Genomic DNA, 23,078 nt, shown 5'->3' on the forward strand with positions numbered 1-23,078 from the left:
ATTATCTATACCACCAGCATCAATGCTCTGAACTGCAGCTTCTTCGTTAATTCCAAAAATCCTTGGCCTCTTTATCAAGCAAGCAGATTCAGAACCAAAATCATTGCTTGAAATCATTGCATTTATTTTGTTGGAGGATAATATTTCATTGCAAGGGTACCCTGCGTCATTGGGTCTCCTGAAACTGGTGACACTGTCCAAATCGACAGAGAAGTTAACCTTTTCAAACAACAGCTGTGACTGCATTTCTCTTGCATCCAGTTGTTTCCTCTCTTCTGCAGCTTGATCTTTAACATACTGAAATATGTCAACTCCTGATGATGCAGAGTCATAAAACTGAGTGAGGTCAGGCTTGGCAGGGTTCATCTGCTCCAACAACTCAAAGTTACAGCTGAGTTCACCTAGACTGCTTGGGTATTGAAGAGATTCCATAGCAGAAATAATGGATCCAATATCAGGAACCTGACCATCCTTCATGCCTTCTTTAGTCGATCTCTCAAGGATATCATCGCCAGGAACTGGTTACAAGCACCCATCATTGCAGACATGTTCTATTTCACAGTCCACATCAGACATAGTCAGAGGATCAGAAAATTTTAATGAGGCTGCTTGCCCAGGAATACACATAGTGTTCGGCTGAACTAATGGACTTTGGCAAACACTAGAACCATGTGAAGGTACTTTGAAAAACACATGTCCACTCTGACATTTACGCTTCTCATCAGTATTCAACATGGATGAACTAACTGAAGTCATCCTAAGAAAACTCATGACATTCTTGACAATTACTGGTTGTATGGAGTCCATTATGTCTTTCTGCATTTTGCTTATAAACAAAGGGACTTGTGCCTTAACCTTTATGAACAAAACAAAATAAAAACAAAGACACATTAATAAAAAAATATGCAACTAGTATAAAAAGAACTATTGAACAACAGACTTAGAAAAAGTGTATTTATCAACACCTTGACCAGTTATGTATCAACCCACCAATCAGTTATTTATCAAATGTAGATAGGTGAATTTATCAACCCAGTAGCCTACGCTGGCAAAAATAAAGTGTATTTATCAACCCCCTGAGCAGGTATGTATCAACCCCACGGTCAGTTATTTATCAAATGTAAAAGGGTGGACTTATCAACCCAGTAGCCTACCTGTCAAAATAAGTGTATTTAACAACCACCTGCCCAGTTATGTATCAAACGCCATATAAGTTATTTATCAAAGTGAGAAAAGAAACAGTCCGACCTAGATCGCCTAAGAGAGAAAAGTGAGTTCAAGGAGTCTGTGAATTGGGGATTCAACCCTCTTGAAAGGGAAGCTATGAAAATCTACACAGACCCAATATACGGCAAGTTTGCTGAAGAGCTAAGGAAGGGTACTGCTTACAATGTTGAAGTTGTGGAAGAGAAGAGATTATACAGAGTGATTAGGGTGGCTAACTATAGGAATGCAGAGTTCCCCAGATCAACATATGTGGTTAGTGTTTCCCCTGATGACGATGTGTACAAATGCTCGTGCTCAAAGATGGCTCGTGATGGAATACAATGCTGCCATGTCATGAGGGTGGCTAGTCATATTGGTTTGACTGAGCTTCCTGTCAGTTTCATCAACCCTAGATGGACTACTGCAGCTGGGATAGAGGTAGCACGATTGACGGAGAGAAGAAGCAATACAGCATCACAGAATACACACTTGGCTGTTAGACACGCAATTGAAATGAGCAAAATATCACACATACTATCTACTGTCTGCACGGATGATAGGTCATACGACTTGTTTGCTGAAGGAGTTGCTGAGCTGAAGAAAGCTATATGCAAAGATGCAATTGAACGCCTCCAGACGAAAGAAAAAAGTCACACGTAAGAGAAAAAAAGGTTGATGACCCAGTTCAACAAGATACTGACAATATGCGTCATGAAGATAGAGAAGACAACAATCATGGACACAACAATGAACAGATACACCCTGAGGAGAAAAATTCAAGTGACGAAGAAAAAAATGAAGATGAGCATCGCCCTTATAAGGATCCACCACATTCATGAAATCCAGGGTTCAACCTAGGTGAAAGACCTATGAATTTCCATGAGAAATCTGCCGCAAAACTAAAGAAAAAGGTTGCACCAAGATTGTGTGGACTTTGCAGGTTGCCTGGACACAAAAGACCAAAATGCCCAGACAGAGACAAGGTACTGTACTAACTTACAGAAAATATACACAGAAGTACAAGAAACTATTAAAAAAGTTATTACCATTTACTAAATTTATCCCATGTACAAAAAATACACAGGTTGGCATGAACATACCAGGAATGGATTCCCAAAAAGAAGAAGGGAACCCATGACAAAGCAAGAAGGATGAGCGAAAAGCAGGATGGAACTATGCAATGAAAAAAGGAGTACAATCATTTGTGTAATGGTCATGATGTGTGTGTCGTTCGAACTTGTAATACGACAATTTGGATAATTATTTTTCCGTTCCATAAATTATGAAAACTATCCTTGATAATTATCAACCCAGTCGTCTGTCAAAGAAAAATGAACTTATCAACGCCCTGACCAGTTATGTATCAACCCTCCAAGCAGTTGTTTATCAAATGTAAAAACATGAAAAATTATCAACCCAGTCGCCTATCAAAACAGCTGTAAAAAAACATGAACTTATCAACACCATCCCCCAAAAAACACCCCTGACCAGGTCGAATTCTTGAAAGTTATCAACCGCTCTTCCATGTGTTTATCAACCTCTGAGCATATTGTTTACCAGCCTTTTGATAATTCCACGAACAACAATAAATTAAGTTACAAACAAAAAAATAGAGAAAATTACATTTTAGCTCGTAACAAAATACCAACCTGCCCCCCCTTACCAACCACTAAATCATATATTTACCAACGGTTAATGTTACAAATTACCAAGCCAAAAGAATAAGAAAAAATGTTGATTAATCAGCTGCAAGTAAAAAGAGAAGTAGCTTGTTTATGCTGTAAGTGGTAGTTTATTTGAGTTGCATCTGGTAGTTCATACCTCACAGAGCGTTGCCTTCCAACAGGTACCTCCAATTCTGCAACTTGTTGAGAGGGTGGTTTAACCAATTCCATGTTAGGACCTTCCTAAGTTCTGGTATCTGATCACAAGTGATAACAGGTACAACACGGCCATTCCAAAGTTAAAGGAACTTAAGCATAAAATAACCACAATCAATGCTTCAAAAAAAAGATACAAAAAAAGATTTGTGAGTTATCATATACAAAAAAATGTCCAACAGTGAACAAAGCATAAGTTAGATAAAAGAAGAGAACATACTTGTTATTTTGCTTAGGAGCTTCAATGAAAACCAACTCATAGTCATCAATCTGTTTTGATGAACTGGAGTAATTTATACGATACATGCACTTGATAGCATCAACTAGATCGCTGGAATGATTAATGAGCGATTCGTCATCAGGACCACGCGCAGAATCAAGAACTTCAAACCTTTTTTCTCAAAATTCAAGAACAGTGAATACCAATGACCACAGGGCTTCTTTTCTGTTCCAAGATTCTGAAGGACAGCAAAACACAACTGAAAAAAACAAAAAGGAAAGATGAAAACAAGGGTCAGGGAAAATAAAAAATAATGTTCACAAGTAACACAAATCGAAAAACATAAACACAGAAAAGTTTACCAGATTTTGGTGACTAAGTTTATACTTATCATCCATCCTGAAATGTTTCTGCAGTATTCTTGAATTAAATCTTCTTTCAAGCAAATAAACAGTTACTATCCATGGGAAAATGATCTTCTTCTTCGGACAGTCAACCTGAAGAACAACAATTCCAATTTTGGCAACCGTTGTTGACAGTTCTTAGGAAGGCATAACACTACTAGCCAAGTCACCAGTGGAAACCCACATAGGGTCAATCATCAAGAACCTTGATCTGCCAAAAAAAGAATGCATGAACAAACTAAGTTGCTAAAAAGTAATGAATTATCTGAAAATAACATCATTGCGTATACATGAAAAACTGACATACTCTTTTATTTTAGAGTGTTCAGAGTCGCTGTTGTGCTTTATAACTTGCTGGTACAATAATTCTTGCTCATCAGTGCAAGTTACTCGGTTGTATGGAGGTAGCATGAAATTCGAAGGAAGAACGACCCTTTCCATGCGTAGCCTGGTCCTTGGAGTTCTACTGGCAACAGGTAAATTCTGAACAGGTACTGGCAAAGCTGGAGTAATATAAAGGACCTCCAAATCATCTGAGAAATCAAAAAAAACAAAACAAAAAAGGAATAAAAAAGAGAATTACAAAGTGAACAAAGTGTAAAAAAACAAAGACATGATATTCTATATGAAAAAACAAGAAAAGAAAATATAACTTAAACTACAAGATAGAGTAGGATATACCAGCTTCATTGTTACTGATTTCGGTGGCGATTACAGGATGCAATCCATCTACAGAGTCATCAAAACAATATTCTTGAAAGTCAGTTGCACCTCCGTCTTCATTGACAAAATAAACATCGTCGCACATGTAGCCACAATAAAAAACAAAAATGAAGGTATAAAAGAAAAAAAAGAAAAAGGTCCAAAAAACAAAAGAGAGAGGAAACAAAAACAAACAGTAGTCGCTCACACAGAGCCAAATTATTCAAAACAAGGTAATCATCCATTACATATAAAAAGGGATAAATTACATAGCGTTCATACAGGATATTGTTCCCCCATATAAAATAAAATAAAAGTTAATACATCGACCAACTCAACAGCACCATCACTTTGCCACACCAAATGATCCATAAAAAAGCAGGTTTTGTAAAATAACAATTAGTTCTTCTTCTTCCTCCCTCTCTTGTTCCTTGGAAACGTATTACGAATACATGCATTTACTTGCCCTGGTGGTACGCATTCTGCATATATAGATTACAAGTGGGAGATAATACGCGGAACGGGCGTAGATGAATTGATGGAACAAGACATGCACAGAAACATGTAATAAGTAAAAAAGGTTGAGTAAAAAACACAAAGAAAATGAATAAAAGAAAGTAAAAACTGTAAAAATAAAACACAAAGATAGAAAAGTTATCTAACCAGTAGGAGGGATAGATGACACATTTGCAGTTTCTGATTCTTTAACAACATCAGCAGAAATGGTAGAATCATGACCATCAGCATTTCCTAATGCCTCTGCGCAAAAACAATTATATTGTGAGCAGCAGCATGACAAACAAAACAAATGAAAAAAAGAAACCAGCACAACACAAAAAATCATATTACCAGCTGGAGAAGCGCTTTTTTCAGACGCAGATGTATTTACAACAGACACATGATAAGCAGAAAGATCTATAGGGATGCCAGGAGTGAGACTCAGTTTGCCATCAGCAGCAACAAATCTAGCTCTCTTAACAACAGTAACAATTTGATCTGATAAAAAAAATGTTTCATACTTCGTCAAACGAACAATAAGAATGAAAACTAATGAATACAAAAACATAAAGCGATACAACGAAAAAAAGAGAGAGCAAATACCTTGTGGAGAAGTTGTTGCATTTTGTTCAGCATCACGAGCAACATCAACAGTTGTTCCAGTAGAAGCAGATGCATGATGGTCAACATCGCCAACAGGATCAGCCATCTGATTTGTAACACTGGTACCAAAATCTGGAGGTGCAAAGCTAACTTCAAGTGGTTCCTCATGTGCAGATTCTTGTCCTGTTGGGACAATTTCACTTGTAGACTTAGAAGGGACAACCACATCAGAACCACCCTCTGCTGAAATCTGGGTACCAGTTGCAAAGCTAACTTCAAGTGGTTCCTCATGTGCAGATTCTTTTCCTATTGGGACAATTTCACTTGTAGACTTAGAAGGGACAACCTCATCAGAACCACCCTCTGCTGAAATCTGACTACCAGTTTCAACTACAGTAGATGTTCTAGCAGCGTGAATTTTTGTTGAGCCTTCAAGGCGGTCTTTCAAAGTATACACTTTTGATTTAACTGCAACGTTATCAGCAACACTCGAAGAAGTACCTCTAGGAGGTCGTCGTGGTGAAGATCTTGTAGCAACCTGACTTTTGGAAACAGACTTGCTCGTGAAAAAGCAAAAAACTTAAAATTATTAGAAAAAACTCCAAAACAATGAAGTATAAAACATACTATGTCATGCAAAACAATCAGCGTTTGATAACTACCAGAAAAAGGCATTGGTAAGTTCATGAGATAGTAATTGGTAAAATTACACGAAAAACAAAGGAGCAAAAAGAAAAAACATGAATACATTTACAGGGAAAAATGTAAGAAAATGCAACGACAGAAATGTTGATAACTACACATGAAATACATTGGTGAGTAACTTCAAACGGGGTCGATCAAAAATACCTTCTGCCTCTCACATTGGGCTTCTTCTTAGGAGCAGATGATGGTACATTCTGTATAGGATTAACAGAACGATCCTCGCGTACAACACAACTACGTTTCGCTTCAGAAGCATCGAGAGCAGAGCTACTCCTTTTCAAATCATTCACAACGTCGTTGATTGTCTCACTGACAACATCATAACCATCAGATAATCCTTTCCCATTGTCTTCATTCATTACAGCAACCTCAGGGCTAGAACTCAGAGCTTCGCCTGACTTCGTACCGACAGAAATGACAGCACCATCAGCACTGGCATCTTTGGCACGAAGAAGATCAGCTTCATTTGTTTCAGATAAAACTTGCTTCCCATTATCTATATCTCGCTCATCAACAACACCATCAATATGCATAGCAGCAGTTTCTGCAAGATTTTCAAGACCCTGAAACACAATCCTATTATCTGCTGATGGAACAGTGATATCAGTTTCCATAAAACGTACTAGAGCATCAGCATCAGATGGTTCCGCAACAGCACCATCAATATCCATGGGTACACTGCTGGAAACCAGTTGAGGAGAAACACCGGGAACAACTGTCGCAACACCAGAAAGAGTTGTCTGGCTTGGCACGGCTGCACATTCTGACAACACGATATCAGCATGCTCACCTCCATCCACATGACGTCTGCTTTGAATAACAAAGCGAGCAGCGACGGCTTCATCAACATAATCACTATCATTGCTAGAATGATAACTCTCGTCGTCAGACATATTGTCACTGAAGTTGACAACAGGTACCTTATCAGTTTGACATGGCGCTTTGGCAGCACAAGCTGCTTTTGCAGCAGACCTGGTAACACGAGTTTGCTCAACAACAGGGGCCTCGGCCAGAACATTAGTTTGCTCAAAGACAGGTGATGAAACGGAATCAACAACATTCAATGGATCAGCAGTAATAGCCACTCCGACATCTGTAGCATCAGCACTCTGGTTGCAAAGGACATCCCCTCCGACATCTGTAGCATCAGCAATCTGGTTGCAAGGCACATCCCCTCCAACATCTGTAGCATCAGCACTTTGGTTGCAAGGCACATTCTTCAGACGGCGTATTGGTGATTTCCCTAAAATCTTAGCAGGACGATCATAAGTTGATTGTGCAATAGGAGAGGTTGTGTTTGCAGCACCTCCATCATGCAATGAACGAGAGGCAACCATTTGAGAACGTAATGTCTTATCAAATTTTGCAGTATCCACAACTTCATCATCATCAACTTCAGTCAAACCTTGAACAAGCTTACTCATTAGACCAGTGAGACCAGAAGCAAACTCACCCATTAATCTAGCAACCTTGTCTTTACGCTACATCAAAAACAACACAAAAAATGAAAGGGAAAAATCATTTAAAAGAAAAGAGATACTAAAAAATGTAATGGTGCCATACAAAATTTAAAAACAAAAAACTGAATAAAAAACTTATCACTGTATCATACATTTTTCGGGCAGTTAGGTGCAGTATTGGTTTCAACCCATCTTTCAAAGCTAGATGCCCCTCCAAACAAGTTGAAATTTATAGCAAGGTGTGGCTTCAACTGATATTAGTGACAAAACAAAAACAAAAAATGCATCAGCTTGCACAAAATCGACCACAAAGTTCATGTCATTAGATGAGAAACCCAAAAAAGATTAACTAACCTCGAGATTCCCATAACCAGATCCATCCCTCTTCAAGTCAGCATCAAGCACAGTATCAACATCTTTTTTTGACCATATATTAGCAACAAATCGACCATCTGGAAGGTCAAGGTTAAGAGAGCTAATATCCAAAGAGTCAACATACAATGAATCGAACATGGAACAGGCAGCCTCCAGAAGGCTTCCCAGTACAAAGCTCATCATGCAATCTATCGCACACAAACTGACAAAGGTTCATTTTCCTGACATTGATAATGTTGTCCTACAAAAAAATAATATAAACACCGCGTAAAAATGATTGTTCACATATATTAATAAAAACAAGCACATATATTAATAAAAAAAATGCCAAAAATTGAATGATTTTTTAAAAAACTAGAGGATAACACATATACCAGTATAGGATAACATCTGTTGCTGACAACGTTGTTGGTGCAAGCAAAGTACAGACAAGGTACATCATCCAAACTTGCTTGAAAATGTCATCATACTGATTCATCTGTGACAGCATTGTGAACACACCAGTAATCTTCGGCGCGCTGCTATGGCCCGGAAATAACAAAGGACCTAGACGAGCATCTATGACAGAATCTATTGCATACACGACAGGAATATCCCCCCGCGGAAGACCGAGTGTGCGGTAAATGGAATCAGCATTGAGAGGGATTCTACCACGCCCTTGAATGACAAACTCTCGAGAATGACTATCATACAAAGGAGCAAGCCAGCTTATCAATGGGTTGTGAAGAACATGGCACTTGATGTCAAGCATTGAACCAAGATCCATATCCTCAATCGATTTCTTCTGATCAGAACTTAGATGTTCATATAACCTGACAACAGGAAAAGGAGAGGTCCGATTCCTAGCACGTTCACTAGCATTGGGCATTTTGCGAACACCTAGATGATCACCACCTTGTTTCTTATTGCCCTCCATGGAAACAACAACGCTGCAATACAAAAACAGATGCCATGATAATGAGAAAAACTCTTAGAGCATCCCCACTCGTTGGCGCTCCCCACGCCCAAATCCGGCGAAATTTTCGTCCGGATTGGATGAAGATTTGGCGTGGGGAGCGCCGAAGTTCCAGCCGTCCCCCCGGCAGGAAACCCCCAACCTCGACCATTTGACATATTTCAAACAAATTCAACATAAAATTTAACAAGTTCGGCAAACAAGAGTACGAAAATTGCTGAAACAAATTCGGCGATAATCAGTACAATGTTTAACAAGTGCTGAAACAAATGAAGCACACAATTTCACAATTTTTCAAACAAATTAAGACCGACTATTTGGCGTCGGCGTTGGCGTTGCCTCGGAGCCTCCATATGTGCTCCACCAGATCATCTTGCAGCAGGTCGATGCATTGTAGAGTCTCGAATCTCCTGGCGCATAGCAAAGAAGGCGGCCCATGATGGAGGCACCTGGTGATTAGGCTGTGCAAGAGGACCCTCTCTCTCATATGGTGATTCTTGCTCAGCCAGAGGAACCGGATGCTTTCGCTCATCTTCAATAATCATATTGTGTAGGCACACACAGCAGTTCATCACCTCCCACATCTGATCTTTGGACCAAGTCATAGCGGGGAACTGGACGACAGCAAATCTCTACTGGAGGACACCAAATGCTCGCTCGACGTCTTTTCGGCAAGCTTCTTGTTTCTTGACAAACTCGCAAAGTTTGGGGGTGGCAGGGTTGGAGATAGTCTTCACAAATGTTGCCCACTTTGGATAGATACCGTCTGCAAGGTAGTATCCTTTGTTGTAGTGCCGACCATTGATCACATAGTCCACCGGAGGAGCATGACCCTCAACAAGCTTGGAAAAGACCGGGGAGCAGTTTAGGACGTTGATGTCATTGTTGGATCCAGGCATACCAAAGAAAGAGTGCCAAATCCAAAGATCATGGGTAGCCACTCGCTTCAAGTATCACGAGTGCAGCCTTTTTTGTGACCCTTGTACATTCCCCGCCACGCAAACGGACAGTTCTTCCATTGCCAATGCATGCGATCAATGCTTCCAAGCATCCCCGGAAAACCCCTAGCTTCATTTGTTGCAAGGATCCTCCGAGTGTCTTCGACGGTGGGTGATCTCAAGTAATAGTCCCCGAACACCTGCTATGACGGCCCTGCGGAACCGGTAGAAACAATCAAGGGCGGTGGACTCCGCCATCCGAAGATAGTCATCTGCGGTATCACCGGGAGCTCCATACGCCAAGCATCCTCATAGCCACTGTGCACTTCGCAGCGTGACGAAAATCCAACCTAACCGAGTGCAATCCGCCTTGCATCCGAAGTAGGGATCAAAGTGGCGGATGGCATACACAATTTGCGTAAATAGCTTTCGCTCATCCCGAAACGACGCCGGAAAACACTCTCACCGTGCAATGGATTGTCGGCAAAGTAGTCGGCGTACAACATGCAGTAGCCCTCCATTCGCTGTCTCGGCTTGCACTTCCGGCGACCTCGTGCCGACCCACCACGTCGACGAGTTGCCAGTCCGGCGTACATGCTTGCCAAGCAACCAAGGATCATCATGTGCTCGTCGTCTTGGGCGGCCGCTGCCATCTCTTCTTGCATAAGCTCGACGAACATCTGCTCCTCCTCTTCGTCCGAGTCCATGGCCGGCGAGGCAAATGGACGAACACCTGACGGGCGTGGTCGAGGCAACCCGAGCCGCGAGCGACGACGAGCAAGCAGGCCGGCGGAAGAGCAGCCAGATAGGCCGTCGTCGAAAGACGGCGGAATATAGGCAGGTGGGGAAGGAGGGGCGGCGGAATCTGGGCAACAAGCCGGCGGGGTGGTGCCGGCGGCGAGAGAGATACGAGGGGTGGGGGAGATTTTGAGCGACGTGGCGGTGGGGTTCGTGTGTCGAGTCACCGACAGATCGGGCCCTTCCCCGCTTTTCACTCGTCCGGAGTCCCCGAGCGCTCCCCGGGGGGGCCGGGGGTGGCGTGGGCTCGCCGGATGGATGAAGGGCCAAATCCGGGCGAAAACGAGGAACCGGGGGCGCGACTGGGCCGAATTTCGCCGTCCGGATGGAAAAAACGCTCGCCGGGGGCCTAGACGGGGGCACGAGTGGAGATGCTCTTAGTGACATCAAATGATAACAAGTCGAAAAATCAAAATAACAATGCCTTGGTTAATATATCAAGCCCAACCAAGAATCACCACTATAAAAAGGTAGAAATCAGCAGCAAAACAAAAAACATATGCAGGAGTACAAAAATGAGTTCATCATTCCCTTAACATAGAAAAAAGAGGTGGGTAACTTCAGAACGTATGTGTTGGTTAAACGTTGAGATACTTGTTGATGAAAAGTGAATAAGTGAGTTCATAAAACAAACGCCATAACAGGGATTTGTGAACCCCTAGAAAACAAGTCCCATGATCTCTGCTTTCTCCTGCTACAATTACCCTAGATATTGTGGACAAAAAGCAGTGCAACGGGCCAAAAATCATAACTACAATGAACATGGAAACAGTGACAACGCAATTTACAGCCGATCCCATGACAGAGATTTGTGAAACGAGGGACGGAGCAGGAACCTAGGCGGAGAACAAAATACACCCAAAAAACAAACCCTCGCCGGAACAATCCCTCGCCGGACAAAAACAAAATCCCATCAGAAAAATAATCCACGGTGGAACAATCCCTCGCTGCACAAACAAAACCGGCCGGCGAGACCCAGATAACAGAGATTTGTGAACCGAGAGACGGATCAGGAACCTAGGCGGAGAACAAAATCCACCCAAAAAACAAACCCTCGCCGGAACAATCCATCGCCAGACAAACAAAATCCCATCAGAATAATCCACGGTGGAAACAATCCCTCGCCGGACAAACAAACCGGCCGGGAGACCTGCATCTCCCCACTAGATCCAGTTCGAATACTAACCTTACAGCGCCGAAATCGACTGGCCCTTGCTAGTGAACTGAGGGCAGGAGAAATCTAGGTCGCGCACTAGCCACAGGGAATCAGTATGATCCCTAGGCCTTGTTTCTAAGCATTGAAACACCGTTTCCAACAAGTTCTGCTACATGTTTGCTTGCTGTCATTTTTATTTCAGATTGCAATTACTACTTATAATCATCCATATTACTTGCATTTCACTATCTCTTCGCCGAACTAGTGCACCTATACATCTGACAAGTGTATTAGGTGTGTTGGGGACAGAAGAGACTTCTTGTATCTTAATTGCAGGGTTGCTTGAGAGGGATATCTTTGACCTCTACCTCCCTGAGTTCGATAAACCTTGGATGATCCACTTAAGGGAAACTTGCTGCTGTTCTACAAACCTCTGCTCTTGGAGGCCCAACACTGTCTACAGGAATAGAAGCGTGCGTAGACATCATGGGGACGTGAACCTAGGTACGTCGTGTACCGCCTCATTCCCGGAACTTCCGTCGTCGCCTTTCTCTAAAACCCAAGCCCCTCATGGTGGGCATTGTCGAGGAACCGCCTCGTCAGCGTTGCTCGCCACCGAAGACGTCGACGATCTTGAACGTGCCATCGAGATCAGCTTCTTGTCGCCTCTAATCCCCACAGACGGCGCCAATTGACAAGGTATTAACCTGTCAATGCCTACGGATTGTAGACTAGGGTTTAGTTGGAAGTAGAGGACAAGTAGATCTCGAGGGTTTCAGTCGAAAAAGTACTCGACTGCTGGAAAACTAGGGTTGTGTTGACAATGAAATCGATCCTCTCTTCGTCCCTCGACTCCCCCTTATATAGGAGGTGGAGCCGAGGGTTTCGTATTACACAAGTTTACAGATTCCGGGAGACTCTTTGAGTTCGACCCATAAAGTTACAAATCTCTTTATTCCTAACAATTCTATCTTTCCTTATCAATAACTAATTGGGCTTCCGAGCTTCGTATTTTTCAACTCATGGGCCTTCAGTAAACCCTGGGTACCATCTTCGGCAGGCCCATTGGGGATGCCTATGGCAATCATCTATAACTTCTGTCTTACGATAAATCTCTGGTATGCCATGTATTTGCGCCCAAATATGCAGGCCATTGAAGTTCATCTTCTCAGGATCCTCCTTACCATCATAGTCTTCGATCAAAACAGCCCAGCCACGAAAGGTCCATGGTCCTTAGTGAACCACTTTTTTCCAATCTCCCAAACAATGCATCTGAAAGATGAATAAGTTTTCACCAGCTTCTCTGCAAATCGGATCTCTTGAGAGGTTCCATATGGCTCTCATCTTGCCAAACAGTGCTTCAGAGCTAAATGAACGCGAAGTATGCACTTTGCCATTTGCCAACCAGCGAGCATCCTTCTGGAATTCTTTCACAGCTTCAACCGGAATCACCACATCATCTAGCTCATCCTCTCTGAGCTCCAAGTGTGCAAGCATACCATCCAAATCCAAACCCTTTCCCACCGTCGCAGGCGACGAGGCTGTGCATGCAGGATCCGCCATGGACAAGAACCTAAGGGAAACCGCCGAGAAGAGCCACAGACGTCTAGGGCAAACCCGAGGGAAACGTCTAGGGCAAACCCGAAGGGATGTGGAGGCTCGGAATAGGTAGGAGGGCGACGAACAGGAGCGCAGACGAGATCGATCTCGCGGCGGCGATTTGGGATCGCCTCTGGAGCACTAAAACCCTAACGAGAGGGGAACGGCTCCATGATATAAGGTTTGGTCCAAGGTATATAGCAAAGATTCTTGTGGACCTTATGTCATCAATGCAACCTGCCCAATCTCCATCTGAATAAGAACTAATCAAGGTAGACATGGATTTCTTGAATGTAAGTCCTATGGTGAGAGTATCTTTGATGTATCGTTAGATTCTCTTAACGACTGCCCAATGTAATCTAGCAGTAGTGAATGTCAGATATTATAAGGAACCTACCACACTCCTATAGCTGGTTCTATCTTCTGGACCAAGTGCTTCTCCTTCATGAGCAAACAATTTTTCTGATGTAGATAAAGGTGTAGGAGACGACTTACGATTGTCCATTCCAACTTTGACTAGCAAACCCGAAGCATATTTCCCTTGATTGAGGGCAACGCTATTTTGAATTTTCTTTACTTCAATGCCCAAAAAGAAATTTAAGTCTCTCAAATCTTTAATAGCAAATTGTATATTTAAATCATGGACTAGTGTAGAGATAGCTTGGTGTGAAGAGCTTGTAACTATAATGTCATCTACATATACGAGGACAAATATCATGATACCTGACTTCTCATAGATGATTAGGGATGTATCTCCTTGAGAAGGCTGAAATCCGAGTTGCTGAAGTTTGGTGCTCAAACCTGAATACCATGCTCTGGGTGCCTGTTTGAGAGCATCCAAAGCTTTGTCCTGTTTGTGGGCGGATTTTAGGGCGGTGTGGTGGGGATTTTCCGACCAAGGAGAGGGGAGAGAAGGAGAAGACATGTAGTAGGACCCATTGCTGGAAATTCAGGGGGTGTTTGCAAAAATACATTTTGACAGTTGAGTGGGAGAGTTTGGGTTGTTTGAGAATAAATGGACGGTTCTTTCGTAAAATAAAATGCATGGCTAAAACCTAGCTTTATCTAGTGGGGCCGGTTTCTCTCCACGTAAGCGAATACACAGAGCTACACCCCGATACTGACCATCGATGGACCTCCCAGCCATATTTAGTTACCGTAGATTATGTATTCTTGTGTACGGTGACTATACCTGGCCATGGGCAGCCTGGCCCGGCCCGAAATTCCCGAGCCAAGCCCGACCCGACCATGCCTCCGGGCCGGGCCTGGCCTGATTTTTTGGCCCAATTGTTAGGATGGGTCGGGCCTGGGCCTTGATTTTGTGCGATTTAGTGAAGCAGCCCTGCCCGAGGCCCAAGGCCCGACGGGCTTTCTATGTGATGGGTCGGGCTTGGGCCTATTTTTTCAGCCCGACGGTAGGGCTGAGCCGGGTCTGGGCAGGGATTTTCCGCGTCGGGCTTTGGTCGGCCCGGCCTCAGGCCCGGCCCTGCTCGAGAAATGCTCAAGCATAACGGTGACCGAGGCGGGCAAGCATGCCAAGTTTAGGTACCTCACACGTTATTCGCCGGACGGTGGGGCATTTCCTATTCGCCGCCTGAAGTTTAGAGATTATGGGCCGGGGCCCGTTTACGTGGTGCTATACCGGTTTTGGGAAGGTTTCTGACCGATTTTTCTGCGTTTTAAGTGGTTTTCCATGGGTTTGTCCGGGTTTCTTCAGTTTCTGACTAGTTTCTGCAATTCTCTTTCCTTTCTTTTCCTCCTATTTTTTCTTCTATTTCTGTTTTCTTTTAACTTTTTATGGATTTTCAATTTACTTTCTAATGATTTTTTAAAAAGTTCATATTTGAAAATTGTTTTGATTTGAAAAACATGAAATTTTAAAAAACATTCCTTTCGGAAAATCATTCAAATTTGAAAATTGTGTAGTTTTTAAAATTGTTCCAATTCAAAAATCGTTCAAATTAAAAAGTGTTCAAATTTGAAAATTGTTCAATTTTAGAAATATTCAATTTTGAAAGTTATTCAATTTTTGAAGAAACACAAATATATGAACGTGCAGCAGCTGACACAGACATGAGCATGTGATGACTTGAATAGGATTCCTGAAGCATCCAATTTTGTTTCTGGGTGGCATGTTAAATGGGCTGAGCCCATCTTATTCTAAATAGGATTCCCGAAGCATCCAATCTTATTTTTAGGATGGCATGTTAAATGGGTTGGGCCCATCTCATCTTATTCTGAATAGTATCCAATCTTATTTCTTGGATGGCATGTTAAATGGGAGTAGCCCATCTTATTCTGAATAGGATTCCTGAAGCATCCAATCTTATTTCTGGGATGGCATGTTAAATGGGCTGAGCCCATCTTATTCCCTGGATTTAAACGATGATTATGAGATCCCGACCGGTGGATCCTCGACTGGCGAGCTCGGATCATGGCGGCACCGTGTATGGTGTCTCGATAACTCGGCTGAAGATTCGTCGCCAACCTGGACTCGCTATTCTGGATCGAGCGAGCCACCAGGGGAGCAGGCGCGCGGGTGGCTGGCCAAGGAAGAGGCATGTGGTCGGCTACCATGGTCATTAGCCTGATTATCCGGTACACGTGTCACACACCCACGCGGCCCTGCGGGAGCGCTGTTGGGCCGGCCCAACATAGGTTTCCTTTTTTTCTTTTTTTTATATTTTTCGTTTTTCCTAATCTATTATTTCTTTTGCTTTCCTATTTATTCTTAAGTTTGTAAAATTCAAAAATAACTATAAATTTGAACAAAATTTTGAAAAAATTCTTAAATCCCAAAAATGGAAATTCCAAAAAAAAACAAGATTTGAAAATTTTTCGAACTTGAACATTTTTAAAATTTGGGGAATTTTCTTCCAAAATTATAAATTTTTAGTATGAACTTTTCGGAATTTGAACATTTTCAAGTTTGAATATTTTCCAATAATTGAACATATGTTAAGATTTGATTTTTTTAAAAAAATTAAACATTTTTAAAAATACGAACATTTTAAAAATCTCAACAACTTTAAAATTTAAACGTTTTTTAAAATCTTCATATATTCGAATCTAAAAAATAAAAAGAAACAAAAATATGTTGAATGTAGATGGGCTGCAGCCTAGTAAGGCAGCCCATGTAGTCTACAATTCCTGAAATCTCAAGGCCCATCACGTTGGCAGCTTGGGACAGCCTTGGGGGACAAAGTTTAGTCCCACATTGCTAGTTGGGAGTGAGTTGGAGTGGTTTATAAGGGCTGATGTTCTAGTCATTCCAAGTGAGTGAGAATAGAAGGAGCCCTCGCGCACTCCTCCTCCTCCGCCCGCCCCGCCTCGCCTCGCCTGGTCACGCACGCACGTCGCGTTTCGTGACTCGAGTTCGAGTTCGAGACACACTCAAGGAAGCCTAAATTTTTTGCTTGGTGCACCAACTGTGTTGGGTACGTGTCGACCTGCATGTGCATGCTCGCCGCGTGTCCCTGGCTTCCTACGCGTGGCAACGCGGTCGGGGCGGCTCTCCTCCCAAGCTATACAAGGAGACCGATCAGATCTGGAAAATAGAGCTCTTAGATCTCTCTCTCGCGAAGTTCCTTTTGCTGTGCTACTCTCTAGTCTTCCCCATCCCGGCGACTGCGTGCACAGCCGTCCGGGAGAAGCGAGGCCTCCGAAACCCCGTCCGTTGAGATCCTGCACCGGGAGACGGGCGATAAGGTTTTTGGGGAGCGTCTCGGCGCGACTGCTCGCTGTTGTTCGCCTTCTTCATCGACGGTTCGGCTGCTTCATCGACGACTCCGACTACACCATGGGCGACATCAACAACTCCCATGGTGGTGGTGCTGCTGCTGCTGGTGCGACCTTTACGGTCGCGATGTACGTGTTTTTCCTCTCCTACCTTGCACTGCTACTTGTTGCATGTTCAGATCTGATGCATGTGCTTAGTCTGATGTGTATGGTTAAGTATGCTTATGCATCTGTAATGTTGCTTTCGGTAATTAAACTCACACGGAAATTGCCTAATATTCCAACAATCCAAAAACCTTATATGCATAGGCAATTTTCACCGTCTGGTTTTGTTGCTGCGCTCAAACCGAGCCCGTTTACGGGTTCTCATTTCAAGAGATGGCAGAATAAAACCCTCTTGTGGCTCACTTCTATGGGCGTGCACCGAGTTGCGGAAGGTACTCCCAGAGGTCCGCTTACTCCTGACGAGGATAAAGCGTTCGGGGATGCCACCGTAATCTTTGTGGGTGCCATCCTAAGTGTGCTTGGAGACAAGTTGGTTGATCCTTATCTGCACATCCGAAATGGGAAGGAACTGTGGGATGCACTGGACGCTAAGTTCGGTGCTGCCGATGTCGGAGGTGAACTGTATGCTATGGAGCAGTTCAATGACTACAGAATGGTTGAGAACCGATCCGTAGTAGAACAGAGCTCATGAGATACGAGATCATGGCAAAGGAACTCGAGCTCCTCAAGTGTGTGCTACGGACAAGTTTGTCGCGGGATGCATTGTCGCTAAGCTTCCCCCTTCATGGAGGAACTTTGCCACTTTTCTCAAACATCGAGGCATGAGTTTTTCGTTGAGAATATCATGGGCTCTCTGGATGTTGAGGAGAAGGCGAGGGCAAAAGAAAAACACACTGGAGGAACCGATGGACGTTCTGCTGCCAATATGGTACAGAAAAATGCCCACAAGTCCAAGGGAAAGAATAAGGGAGTCTCCCAGACTACCAACTTTAAGAAGAAGGGGAAAACGAAGAAGAACGATCCTTGCTGGGTGTGTGGAGAGACAAGCTATTGGGCTAATCGTTGTCCACAACGCAAAGGAAAGAAATGTCAGGCTGGACAGAACTCAAATTCTGTCAGCATGGTCATTGGCAACACAGAGGAAGGAACTACATGGTATGGTAATATATTACCTACTGTTCTTTCGGTGTTTCATCCCACGGAATGGTGGGTTGATACGGGTGCCAATGTTCATGTGTGTGCTGACATCTCCATGTTTACCTCTTATCAGGCCCGAGGTTCCTCAGTAATGATGGGGAATGGGTTACATGCTACTCGTTCGTGGTGTTGGCACGGTAGATCCGAAGTTTACTTCGGGAAAGATCGTGCACTCGAAGAACGTGTCTGCATGTCCCTTCTATCAAGAAGAATCTCGTTAGTGGCTCCCGTCTTATGAAAGATGGGTTTAAGTTGGTGTTTGAGTCCAATAAAGTTGTATTGTCTAAGTATGGAACTTTTGTTGGAAAGGGATATGATTGTGAGGGAATGTTTCGCTTCTCTCTAGAAGACTTCTGTGATAATGTTGTGAACCATGTAAGCACTAGTGTTAATGAAACTAATGTTTGGCATTCACGACTTTGTCATGTTAATTTCGGTTGTATGAAGCGGCTTGCTGATATGAGTTTAATTCCGAAATTCACCTTTGTCAAAGGCTCTAAGTGCCATGCTTGTGTGCAAGCAAAGCAGCCTCGCAAGCCTCACAAGCCTGCGAAGGAAAGAAACTTGGCACCACTAAAGCTCGTGCATTCAGATCTATGTGAGATGAATGGTGAGTTGACAAGAGGTGGAAAGAAATATTTCATGACTTTGATTGATGATTCCACTAGGTATTGTTATGTGTATCTCCTGAAAACTAAAGATGAGGCTCTTGATTTCTTTAAAATCTATAAGGCTGAAGTTGAGAATCAACTTGAAAGAAAGATAAAAGGGTTCGGTCCGATCGTGGTGGAGAGTACTTTTCTAATGAGTTCAATTTATTCTGTGCGGAACATGGTATAATCCATGAGAGGACGCCTCCCAATTCCCCACAATCCAATGGGATTGCGGAAAGGAAAAACCGTACTCTATCAGATTTGGTTAACGCCATGTTGGATGTTTCGGGTTTATCCAAGGAATGGTGGGGGGATGCTATATTGACTTCGTGTCATGTCCTAAACCGTGTTCCAACCAAGAATAAAGAGATTACCCCTTATGAGGAATGGGAAAAGAAAAGACCAACACTCTCCTACCTACGAACTTGGGGCTGTTTGGCAAAAGTGAATTTGCCAATCACCAAAAAGCGAAAGCTTGGACCAAAAACCGTGGACTGTGTCTTTCTTGGCTATGCTGCCCATAACATTGCTTATAGATTTCTTGTGGTGAAATCTGGAGTGGATGACATGAATGTTGGCACCATCTTTGAATCAAGAGATGCTACATTCTTTGAGGATATATTTCCTATGAGAGATATGCATGTCATGTCTAATTGGGAATCTGATCCAATACATGAAACTCCTATGGAGTTTGATGAGGAATCTGATGATGAGAGTTCAGATTCTGATGAAGATGACAATGAAACTCCCACAAGGAGTAAGAGACAAAGGACTGCAAAGTCTTTTGGTAATGATTTGATTGTGTATCTTGTGGATGATACTCCCACTACCATTTCAGAAGCTCTCGCATCTCCTGATGCGGACTCATCTGGAAGGAAGCGGTTCAAAGCGAGATGGATTCCATCTTGGCTAATGGAACGTGGGAGTTGACTGAGCGTCCTTATGGGTGCAAACCTGTAGGATGTAAATGGGTATGTAAGAAGAAGCTTCGAGCTAATGGTACTATTGAGAAGTACAAAGCTCGGCTTGTAGCCAAAGGCTATACCCAAAAGGAAGGCGAAGATTTCTTTGATACTTACTCACCTGTGGCGAGATTGACCACCATTCGAGTACTATTGTCATTGGCTGCCTCACACGGTCTTCTCGTTCATCAAATGGACGTTAAGACGGCTTTCCTAAATGGAGAGTTGGACGAGGAAATTTACATGGAACAGCCTGATGGTTTCGTACTAGAAGGTCAAGAAAGAAAGGTGTGTAAATTAAAGAAATCTTTGTATGGTCTAAAACAAGCACCCAAACAATGGCATGAGAAGTTTGAAAGAACTTTGACATCTGTGGGCTTTGTTGTGAATGAAGCTGACAAATGTGTGTACTACCGCCATGGTGGGGGTGAGGGCGTTGTCCTATGCTTGTATGTGGATGACATACTAATTTTGGGGACAAGTCTCAAAGTGATTGAGGAGGTAAAAACCTTCTTATCTCAGTGTTTAGAGATGAAAGATCTTGGAGAAGCTGATGTTATATTGAACATCAAGCTATTAAGAGATGAGAATAATGGGATTACTCTTGTGCAATCTCATTATGTTGAGAAGGTGTTGAACAGATTTGGCTATGCTTGATCGCAAATCTTCTCTCACACCTTATGATCCTAGTGTCTTGCTTCGAAAGAATGAAAAGGCAACTAGAGATCAATTAAGATACTCTCAAATCATTGGTTCACTCATGTATTTAGCTTGCGCTACGAGGCCTGATATCTCGTTTGCTGTGTGCAAACTTAGCCGGTTTGTGGCCAACCCGGGAGATGATCATTGGCATGCTCTTGAGAGAGTGATGCGCTATCTAAAGGGAACCATGAGTTATGGAATTCATTATACCGGGTATCCAAGAGGACTTGAAGGGTATAGTGATTCCAATTGGATTTCCGATGCTAAAATGAAAGCCACAAGTGGATATGTTTTCACTCTTGGTGGTGGCGCTGTTTCCTGGAAGTCTTGCAAGCGGACCATCTTAACGAGGTCAACTATGGAAGCAGAACTCACAGCATTAGATACAGCTACTGTCGAAGCGGAATGGCTTCGTGAGCTCTTGATAGACTTGCCTATGGTTGAAAAACCAATACCGGCCATCCTCATGAACCGTGATAATCAAACTATGATTATCAAAGTGAAAAGTTATAAGGATAATATGAAAAGTTCCAAACATATCAAGAGGAGACTGAAGTCTGTCAGAAAACTGAAGAACTCCGGAGTGATAGCATTGGATTACATCCAAAGTGCTAAAAATCTGGCAGATCCTTTCACAAAAGGACTATCAAGAAACATGATAGACCTTGCATCGAGGGAGATGGGTTTGAGACCCACTTGAGTTGCCGAGGGGGTAACCCAACCTATGTGATCGGAAATTCCGTGAAGTAGGATCTGGGAAAACAAACCGTAGTAACTGAGTTGAGAGAAAATTTAATACTCCCACTCCGCTGCAGATGCAATTCTCTCATAGCTACTGTAAGGCAGGTTGACAATGTCTTAATGTGTTCTGAGCGTCTCTTGATGAGCGAAGACACCGTCCTACAGGGCGATCTTTTGAAGAACACACCTATATGAGTGACACTACTGGTCATAGTGTGGGAGATTTGGGTGAATCTCTAGTAAGCTCATGAAGGGCCGAGGAGTGTGACTTATAAGCTCCACCCGAGGGGAAGGCTAAGTTAGCCTAGTACCGTGCCGGCATTGAGCGAAACTTGTTGCACAAAGACTGACAATTCAAGGCATAGTCCATTGTTCAGTTGTAGTCAAGCGTAGCACCTTGCCTAGGTGGAAGTTCAACTTAACAGTCTCCCACGAAGTGCGGGTATATTAAACAGTGAATGAAACTAATGTGTCATCTGATGTGCATATGAGATCTGGTGGGGGATTGTTGAATGTAGATGGGCTGCAGCCCGATAAGGCAGCCCATGTAGTCTACAATTCCTGAAATCTCAAGGCACATCACGTTGGCAGCTTGGGACAGCCTTGGGGGACAAAGTTTAGTCCCACATTGCTAGTTGGGAGTGAGTTGGAGTGGTTTATAAGGGCTGTTGTTCTAGTCATTCCAAGTGAGTGAGAATAGAAGGAGCCCTCGCGCACTCCTCCTCCTCCGCCCGCCCCGCCTCGCCTCGCCTGGTCACGCACGCACGTCGCGTTTCGTGACTCGAGTTCGAGTTCGAGACACACTCAAGGAAGCCTAAATTTTTTGCTTGGTGCACCAACTGTGTTGGGTACGTGTCGACCTGCATGTGCATGCTCGCCGCGTGTTCCTGGCTTCCTACGCGTGGCAACGTGGTCGGGGCGGCTCTCCTCCCAAGCTATACAAGGAGACCGATCAGATCTGGAAAATAGAGCTCTTAGATCTCTCTCTCGCGAAGTTCCTTTTGCTGTGCTACTCTCTAGTCTTCCCCATCCCGGCGACTGCGTGCACAGCCGTCCGGGAGAGCAGGCCTCCGAAACCCCGTCCGTTGAGATCCTGCACCGGGAGACGGGCGATAAGGTTTTTGGGGAGCGTCTCGTCGCGACTGCTCGCTGCTGTTCGCCTTCTTCATCGACGGTTCGGCTGCTTCATTGACGACTCCGACTACACCATGGGCGACATCAACAACTCCCATGGTGATGGTGGTGGTGCTGCTGGTGCGACCTTTCCGGTCGCGATGTACGTGTTTTTCCTCTCCTACCTTGCACTGCTACTTATTCCATGTTCAGATCTGATGCATGTGCTTAGTCTGATGTGTATGGTTAAGTATGCTTATGCATCTGTAATGTTGCTTTCGGTAATTAAACTCACACGGAAATTGCCTAATATTCCAACAAAATGAAGACATAAAAGAGAAAGGAAAAGGAAAGAAAAAAATGAAAAAAGCAAACAGAAAAAACAACGACGGTCGAATAGGCTGGTCAGTTTATAGGAATCGCGTGATTATCTGGGAGAGCAAAGAAGCGATTTGTTATCCTCTCGT

The sequence above is a fragment of the Lolium rigidum genome, chromosome 7 (assembly GCF_022539505.1).
Source record: "Lolium rigidum isolate FL_2022 chromosome 7, APGP_CSIRO_Lrig_0.1, whole genome shotgun sequence".
Lineage (NCBI taxonomy): Eukaryota > Viridiplantae > Streptophyta > Magnoliopsida > Poales > Poaceae > Lolium > Lolium rigidum.